This window comes from Eleutherodactylus coqui, chromosome 5 (assembly GCF_035609145.1).
Source record: "Eleutherodactylus coqui strain aEleCoq1 chromosome 5, aEleCoq1.hap1, whole genome shotgun sequence".
NCBI classification, from domain to species: Eukaryota; Metazoa; Chordata; class Amphibia; order Anura; family Eleutherodactylidae; genus Eleutherodactylus; species Eleutherodactylus coqui.
In genome coordinates, this window is record NC_089841.1 from 260960870 (window position 1) to 260970452 (window position 9583).

General features: G+C 48.0%; 1 pseudogene; it reads left to right on the forward strand.

The window, feature by feature from the left end:
• Positions 1 to 213: 213 nt before the first annotated feature.
• On the forward strand, positions 214 to 3864 carry LOC136628969 (nuclear pore complex protein Nup155 pseudogene; annotated as a pseudogene).
• The last annotated feature ends 5719 nt before the right edge of the window (positions 3865 to 9583 follow it).

The window sequence follows — 9583 nt, forward strand, 5'->3', positions numbered from 1 at the left end:
CTGCTACTGAACTGCGGCTGAAATCCCAAATATGCCTGCCGGCTACTCTGTGCTGCAGTTCTGCAGGAAGAAGAGACAGGAGTCACGTGAGCTGTCAAACCCCGCTCGAGCTCCGCGGGTCACGTGTCCTCCCGCGCGCACCTGATGTCACAACAGACTGCACACGGCTCAACTGACAGTTGAGAGTCGCGCTCAACCCGTATGGACGACGCGATGGACGCAGCCAAGAAGAGGATCCAGCGCCTGCTGCACGAGGCCTCAGCCTACAGGGACTTGTCATCCGCCCTGGACCTTCGGGACAGCCCTGCTCTGTCAGGTAACTCCCCTGCTGATTACCCTCTGCAGGCCCCTCATCTGCTCGGTGTCGCCCCCACACTCCCAGTGGTCAGCGCTGTGCACACAGTGCCGCTTCCCCCGGAGATGTTAGATTATGTTAACCCTATGAAGAACACTCATTGCATGATGGGAGTGTTCCCTGAGATCAGCCAGGCTTGGCTGGCCATTAGCAGTGACCTCTTCCTGTGGGACTTCCGCACCGGCCGGAATGTCACTCGCTTTGGTGGCCTCAGGGACACAATAGTGTGTGCTGGACTGGTCAGACCTCAAGAAGGTGTCGTCCAGCCACAGACATCCCATCTGCTGGTCATTGCCACTCCGGTCACACTTGTTGTATTAGGAGTGAGCTGTCTGCAGCCTGAAGATCCCCATGACAACCCTTCTGGGCAGATCCAGCTGCTAGAAGAGCCCTTGTATTCTGCTGCTGCAGAAGATACCTACGTATCTGTCGCCGGCACACACAATGGGCGCATCTTTCTGTCTGGTACATCCGGCTGCTTGTATGAAGTGGTCTACCGGGCTGAAGCCGGCTGGCTTAGCCCCAAGTGGCAGATTATTAACTGTACGCGGAGCGCGGCCGGCGTGCTGCTCGCCTCCTGGCTTCTAAGCAGACATGACCCCGTCGTTCAGATCGCTGTGGATGACAGCCGGAACATCTTGTATACCCGCTCTGAGAGCGGCGTACTACAGGTCTATGACTTGGGTCCAGATGGCAGCGGAATAACCAAAAAGGCGTCAGTATTCCAGGACGCCATTGTATCCACTGCTGTAGGGATCGCCAAGACAGCCGACTCGTCACTCTTCAGGCCCATCATTCAGATTGCTGTCATTGAAGATTCAGAATCTGTGAATTGTGACTTGGTGGCTATTACTGGCGCCGGCGTCCGCCTTTACTTTACATCCGCCCTGTCAAAGCGGCCCGCAGCTCAGCCCTGGCGATTGGATTTGGTCCATATTCGCCTACCGCCCGGATTTATAGACTCTGCCACCGTGGACAAGCCATCAAACATCCATCAAGTGCTTTATAGCGATGGCGTTTTCCTTATGGCAGCTGCTGAAAACGCCGTCTATGACCAACTATGGTGCATCAACCATAACTGCGTCCCATTTCAGAACCAATTAATGGAAACACATGCCGTAAAACATCTGCGGGGTCATTCCTGTGTAATTGCGTCTCTCAAGGACTCTTCCGTCCAACAACATATGGTTCCAGCCAAGACGTTTGTTGTGCTCTCCGCACATGGAAGCCATATCTTCTCTCTGGTCAGACCGGTGGAGCAGCTTCAGGATCCTCTCATCGAGGCTTATGAAGATGAAGATGAGCAGAAGACTGAACAACTTTTTAAGGTGTATCACCCGGACCAGGCCTGTGCAGCTAGTTTACACCTTGCGTGTTCTACTGCTGCCTCCGATCAGAAGCTGTCTACCTGGGCTACTGAGGTATTTTTCAGATATGGAGGAATAGCGCAGGTGAAGAATAACTCTTCACTTCCCGCACCCAATAACACCAGGGCAAATAACACCATATCTGTTGGGTCAACCTTACCCACACGTAGCCAGATACCAAATAAACGCTTCCAGGGTTCAACTCAACAACATTTTTCTGGAGGACACAATGGGATTTACATCTATTTTACCAGCATTATTCACCTCATCTGGGATAAAGACCTCATAGTCGAAAGAACATGCAAGAATGACAACGGTGACTTCATAAAAATGGATAGTGGCATCTCCAGAGAACTTCTGCAATCAGCTCTACGAGACCTCAGAGACTTACAAGAATTTCTGGAGAGAAATTTTAATTTTGGAACGGGCACCCTCAAAGATCTAAAGTCTAAATATGAGAGCACGATCCCTCGTGGCAACAGGGCGACCACCGGCACAAGGCAGAAGCTGAAGAACAGTTCTGGAAAAGCCTTCAGTTTCCTAAAGCGTGATACCAACACCTGCCATCACCAAGAGGTACATGACAAGTGTCACACTGAGGCCCCGCTAACGGAGAAGACCTCCCTTCAAGGAATTCACCAGTTGGTGAAGAAGACCTGCCAAACCTTAGCGGTGTGGAACCAGTTCTGTGAGCCCCACTTTCACCAGGTAGTGTCTGGGCTTCGCAAGGAGTTGCAGAAGCAGCTGAAAAACATGACCTTTAAAGATCTAGTCATCCGGGGGAAGAAGCTGACCAAGACTCTCATCGCATCATTGATCGACTGCCATATCCGTCACAATGTAAATACGGATGAGGTGATCTCTTACCTGCAGCACATGTGCCCGATATTTTACAGCAGTGAAGATGCCATATTGTCCAAGGCTTATGTACTTATACAACGATCCCTTCAAGTCAACAACAAGTATGATAAAGAACAATTGCTGCGCGCGTCACTGCAGGAGTACCAGAAAGTATGTCACCTTCTTAACTTGGCTAGTGTTTGTGGTAAGTACAGACAGCAGTGTTTTTATGAGGGTGTAGTACAGCTGTGCCTTACATATGCTGGAAACAAGGATCCGCAAGGCCTTGGTTTGCGCTATCTGAAGAACGGTGAGCCCGAAGGCGATGAGTTGGGCTTACAAGCATTTGAAACCAAGATGCACAGCTACAAAATCATCATTGATTTACTGCAAGAGCTGGTCAACCAAAGGAAATCTGCTCCCCGAAGAGTAACCACAAAGCACGGCCCCTCTGGACTTCTTTTTCACCAGATACTGGAATTGCTTCCGCGCTCTGCAGATGAATTCTTCCATATTGTGTTATTCAACTGGCTCATCAAGGTTGATCTCACAGACGTCCTGCTGGAGCTGAAGTCACCTTTTTTGGAGTCTCATTTGGTGCGCATGTCCAACCATGAGGACAAAGAAGTGCGCTACATGAATTTATTGTTCTGTTACTACCAGAAGAAGGGAAGTCCCATCAAAGCTGCCAGGGTGATGGCCAAACTAGCGGACTACGAGAGCCCCAACATCTCTCTGAAAGGAAGGATTGAATACTTATCTAGAGCCATCTTGTGTGCCAGAACCACCAATGGCCAGTATGGACGTGCTGAAGATTCAGAACTCATACATGAGCTGGAAGACTTAATGGATGTCGCTAAAGTACAGCTTGAAATCCAGAAAGTGCTACTCAGGAAATACTCCCAACATCCTCCAGCACAGACTGCTGCGGCGCAGCTTGATTCACAGGTAATGGACCTTACAGTTCTGTATGAGAAATTTGCAGACCCATTCCAGCTTTCAGAGTGCAAGCTTGCAATCCTTAGATGTGCTTCTTTTTCTAATGCTTTCTTGGTGCAGCAGATATGGAAGGAAATCATACAAACAGAGTTGAAGGACAGCGTAGAGATGGATGCTGCCGACAGGATGCAACTGCTGAACCTGAAGTTGGTCTCACTGGGCAAGATCTATGCCAGCACTCCCATGTATCTTCCTCTTCAGTTTTTGGCTCAGTACCTGGAACAACAAGTCTGCTCCTTGGATTGGCCGGCAGACTTTGGGTTAAAGACAATATTGGAGATGAATGTGCCGTTTCCCATGTGATTTCAGAATTGGGAATCCCTTCTGGACGGAGGTGAAGAAGCCTTTCCTTCTGCCGCAATGTATTCATGGGCTGCTCCCCGCATATGGAAATGACCATAATATCGTCCAGAGCCTTGACAGACAGCAATTTAACACAACCTGTGTTCCAATGCATCAGATCACACGGGCGTATTTCCAAGTCAATATAGCTCCGGGCGTTTTTACATTGGGCCCAAAAGATAGTCCAGGAACATCGGCCGCTGCATGGGCTCCTATGCTTAGCTCCGCCCCTTCCATTGCACAGAACCAGCGGGGAGGAACAAGAGGTAACCCTACGATTGGAAGGGAGGGGAAATGGGCAATGATAAAACATCAATCTATTTTATGTGGATCCAGGGATTATTCTGGATGTGTAGAAGTTGAGAAAACATCAATCTATTTTACCACCTTTTCTCAACAACCACTCATTCCACATTCTCCATTGGCTTATCAGTTCAGCCGCCATTCTCCATGCTCCACATCTTACTCTACTGCTAGAAATATTGGGCATCTTGTCCTCCTGCATAGATAACATCAATCTGCCGTACCAACTTTCAAAATGTTGATCCAGGGATTATTCTGACTGCCATTATGGAGTCAGGAAGGAATTTTTTCCCCCAATGGGCTAAATTGGCTTCTGCCTCATTGGGGTTTTTTTGCCTTCCTCTGGATTAACATGATAAGGTGGTACAGCAGAATGATGGTATTTATGCATCAGGACAACATGTGCCTCATTTAGAGCAGTAGAGAAAGATTTTAATCATGGGGACTGTGGACTTAAACGACAAGCCGAGGGAGAATGTGTAGAAGTTGGGAAAACATCAATCTATTTTACCACCTTTTCTCCACTTCCACTCATTCCACATTCCCCATTGGCTTATCAGTTCAGCTGACATTCTCCATGCTCCACATCTTACTCTACTGCTAGAAATATTGGGCATCTTGTCCTCCTGCATAGATAACATCGATCTGCCGTACCAACTTTCAAAATGTTGATCCAGGGATTATTCTGACTGCCATTATGGAGTCGGTAAGGAATTTTTTCCCCCAATAGGCTAAATTGGCTTCTGCCTCATTGGGGTTTTTTGCCTTCCTCTGGATTAACATGATAAGGTGGTACAGCAGAAGGATGGTATTTATGCATCAGGACAACATGTGCCACATTTAGAGCAGTAGGGAAAGATTTTGAGCATATAGAACATGGACTTGAATGACAAGCCGAGGGAGAATGTAGAATGTGTGGAAAGTGACAAAAGGTGGTTCAGCACATTGATGTTTTCTATACAGCAGGAGAAGATGCCCCATGTTGGGAGCAGAAGGGAAAGATATTGACCGTGGAGAATGTGGGCTTAATTGATAAGTCGATGGAGAATGTGTAGAAGTTGAGAAAACATCAATCTAATTTACTACCTTTTCTCAACAACTACTCATTCCACATTCACCATTGGCTTATCAGTTCAGCTGACATTCTCCATGCTTCAACTCTTCCTCTACTGCTAGAAATATTGGCCATCTTGTCTTGCTGCATAGATAACATCAATCTGCTGTACCAACTTTCAAAGTGTTGATCCAGGGATTATTCTGACTGTCATTATGGAGTCGGGAAGGAATTTTTTCCTCCAATGGGCTAAATTGGCTTCTGCTTCATTGGGTTTTTTTTGCCTTCCTCTGGATCAACAGGGGGGGGGGGGGGGGACAGGCTGAACTAGATGGACATTGTCTATCTTCAGCCTGTGTTATTATGTATTTGTGGCAGCATGGTGTCTTAGAGATTATCACTGCTGCCTTGTAGGGCCATAATTAAAAGGGGTTGTCCATTTGGAAATGATTGATAGCCTATCTTTAGAATAGGCCATCGCTAGCATATCCGCCAGGGTGTATTCACAGACATAGGTTAATGTAGTCAAGCACTCAGCTGATTTCTGCAGAAAGAAGACAGCTCTATTCCCAGGGCAGTTTTCAAAGGGAATTTGGACTGCACCACAAAGCAAGGCCGCTACAATGCGAAAGGAGCTATATGCTTCCTACAGAAATCAGCTCAGTGTACAATCACCCTGGCCTGGTAAACAGCTAATTGGTGAGGGTATTGTGTGATGGATCCACATCACTCTACTATTGATGACCTAAACTGATGATAGGCCACCAAAAGTTTACAACTAAACAACCCCTAGAAATTTGGCTATGGCAACATCTGCTGTGCATGGAGCTTGTTTTCCGTGTGTTTGCCTGTTTTTTTTTTTGTTGTTTTTTTTTTTAGGATAGGGAACTCGCAAGGTAATGAGGACCCTTGACGTGGGTTGCGAGCTTACATATCTTGGCCAAAAGCGGTGGAAACTAACACCTCTGTATTGCATTCTACTTTTTCCATACACTTTGATTTTATATTGGCATAGCGTGGTGTTAGTACGTTTGGTGCACTTGGGGTGTTGGAGTATCTGCCAGGTCATATATTCATGCCACTGCATTGTCAGTACATGACTTTTTACTGTCAGACCATACCCAGTGCATATATAAACACACTGAGCAGTCACTGGCATCTCCTCAATATATTATTTATTGTTCATTTGCATCCACACAATGAAGAATAAGTTTCAGTGATGAAAAAACGTGCACAAACACGGCCATGTGAAGAAGCCCTAAGACCTGGATAAGTTAACACAATGGTGGAACTTGACATGTTTGCATATTTTGGCCAAGATATAAACCAATACCTCATGTTATTTAATGAAGGAAGATAGAACAATTACGAGATTGATATTTTCTTTATTTAAATGAGTAAAAAGGTTATGAGTTCATGGGTAAAATGAAAAGAGGAGCTTCTACATGAAGGTATTGTGACGTGCAGATGGGTTCACATGGCAGCCCAGAATCAAGCGAAGGTTCCTGGGTCTGCCATGTATTACAGTCTATTAAGCTCTGTCACAGTCAGCTCTCAATAAAGCATCGTTATTAATACTATATACTACTGTAGAAGTGACCAAACTGTTGCAAGGTCAAATCACCAATGGGGAGCAAAAAAAATTAGGATTATTAATTTTTTTTTTAAATATTTCAAAAATAAAATCTATTTAAATAAAAAAAGAAACCTTAAAGGGGTTGTCTGGCCAAGACAAGCGTATGTGTGCACTTCTGTATGGCAATTACAAAGCACTTTGTAATATACATTGTGCATTGTTAATGAGCCATACAGAAGATATATACTTACAGGAGTGCCCCCTTCTTGTGTTGACGGTCCTGTTGTCCCTGGTTCCGACAAATTTCTTTCTTCTGTCTTCTCCTCTAGTCGAACTGTGGACTCGCGTCCCGTTTGTTTGCACATGCGCAGTAGCGCTCCTTGGGCTGTGAGTGCGTGCCTGTGTCTTCGCGCATGCGCAGTAGCGCTTGCTGTTTCGGGTACGCGTGGCAGTTCGTGGTGAGGGTCCGCCGGTCTCAGCTGGAGGGTAAGTATTATTACTAGGGGCGGGGGCTGTGTCGGTGTGGGGTCTGTCACCATAACTTGTCACACAGGGGGGTGGGCTGTCACCATAACTTGTCGCACGGGGGAAAGTGGGTGGTGGGATGGGGGGCTGTCACAATTACTTGTCACACGGGGGAGGGGGGCCTGTTACCCTAACTTGTCGCACGGGGTGTGGGGAGGGAGGGCTGTTACTATTACTTGTCACACAGGGGGTGGGGGGGCTGTCACATAAACTTGTCGCACGGGGGAGGGGGGCCTGTTACCCTAACTTGTCACACGGGGTGTGGGGAGGGAGGGCTGTTACCATTACTTGTTGCATAGGGGCGGGTTGGTGGCCGGAGGGGGGGCTGTTGCTATAACTTGTTGTGCCGAGGGCGGGGTGGTCGCTGTCGGGCTGTCACTGTTCGGTTCGGGTGCGGTACTGGGACAGGTTTGTAATTGCCCAAGCAGTGATAGTAATCCCCAATAATTGCTACAGCAGTGATGATCACTTGGTGTCATTATCACTGCTGGGTAATTACTGTGTGTCACAATTACTGCTGGAGCAATTATTAAGGGGCAACTGTCCCAGCAGTGATAGTGATCCCCAATGATTGCCCCAGCAGTGATAGTGAAGCCCCATATTATTACTGCTGGGGCAATTATTGAGGGTCACTATCACTTCTGGGGCAATTATTGGGGGTCACTATTATTGCTAGGGCAGTTGCCACAGCAAAAATAGTGACTCCCCTAGCAGTGATAGTGCCCCCCAATAATTGCCCCAGCAGTGAGTGACCCCTCAATAATTGTCCCAGCAGTGCTAATTACTGGTGGTCACTATCACTTCTGCAATTATTGGGGGGCACTGTTACCGCTGGGGCAATTATTGGGGGGCACTATTAGTGCTGAGGTAATTGCTGGGGGTCACTATTAGTGCTGGAGCAACTATTGAGGGTCACTATTACCGCTGGGGCAATTATTGAGGGTTACTATTACTGCTGGAGCAACTATTGGGGGAGTACTGATGCTGCTGCGGCTGCTATTGTCGGGGCAGTGATGTTGCTGAGGCTAATATGGAGGGGGCGCTGATGCTGCTGTGGCTATTATGGAGTGTTTCACTATGCTATGTGGGGGCACTATGTTAGTTGGGGGCACACTGCACGATCACCATGTTGGGGCACTGTGGGGGGGGGGGGGGGCACTGGTAGCACCATGTGGGGGCACTATGTGGGAGAACTATGGGGGCTCTATGTTATGTGGAGGCACTAGGTGAAGTCACTGTGGTAGACCATGTGGGGGCACAATAAGAGTTGTGAGGGGTAGTATTACTGGCGCTGCCACTGACTGACCCAGCCAGCCCCCCATCCAGTGTAATCCTGCCTGTGCAGGGATGGGAGGAGGTGAGCAGTGACTATTGTGAATGTTGGGTGCTATGTTATCTATATATAGGTGTCTCCTCTCAGTGTAATCCTGCCTGTGCAGGGAGGCGAGCACTGTGGGGATACTATGTTATGTGGGGGTGCACTGTGGGGGTACACTGTGGGAGCACTATGTGGGAGCAATATGGCAGCACTATGATATGTGGGCAGGCTCTATGGGAGCACCATGTGGCGGCACTGTATGGGCGGGCACTATATAGGTGCACCATGTAGAGGCACTGTGGGGGCACTATGTGGGTGCACCATCTAGAGGCACTGTGGGGGCATTATGTAGGTTCACCATGTGGGGGCACTGTGGGTACGCCGTGTGGGGGCACTATGTGGGAGCACCATGTTATGTGGGGGCACTGTGGTAGCACCATGTGGGAACACTATGTGGAAGCGCTATGGGGCTCCATGTTATGTGGGGGCGCACTATTCGGGAGCAGTATAGGGGTACTATGTTATGTGGGGGGTGCATTATGGGGGTACTATTTGGGAGCACCTCAGTGTAATCCTACCTGTGCAGGGAGGGGAGGAGGTAAGCTGTGACTATTGTAAATGGTAGGTCCTGTGTTATCTATATATAGGTGTTCTCGCTTAGTGTAATCCTGCCTGTGCAGGGAGGGGAGCTGTGCTTATTGTGAATAGTGGGTCTTGTGTTATCTATATCTAGATGTCACCTCTCAGTGTAATCCTGTCTGTGCAGGGAGGAGAGGAGGTGAGCTGTGATTATTGTGAATGGTGGCTCCTGTGTTATCTATATATAGATGTCACCTCTCAGTGTAATCCTGTCTGTGCAGGGATGGCAGGAGGTGAGCTGTGACTATTGTGAATGGTGCCTCCT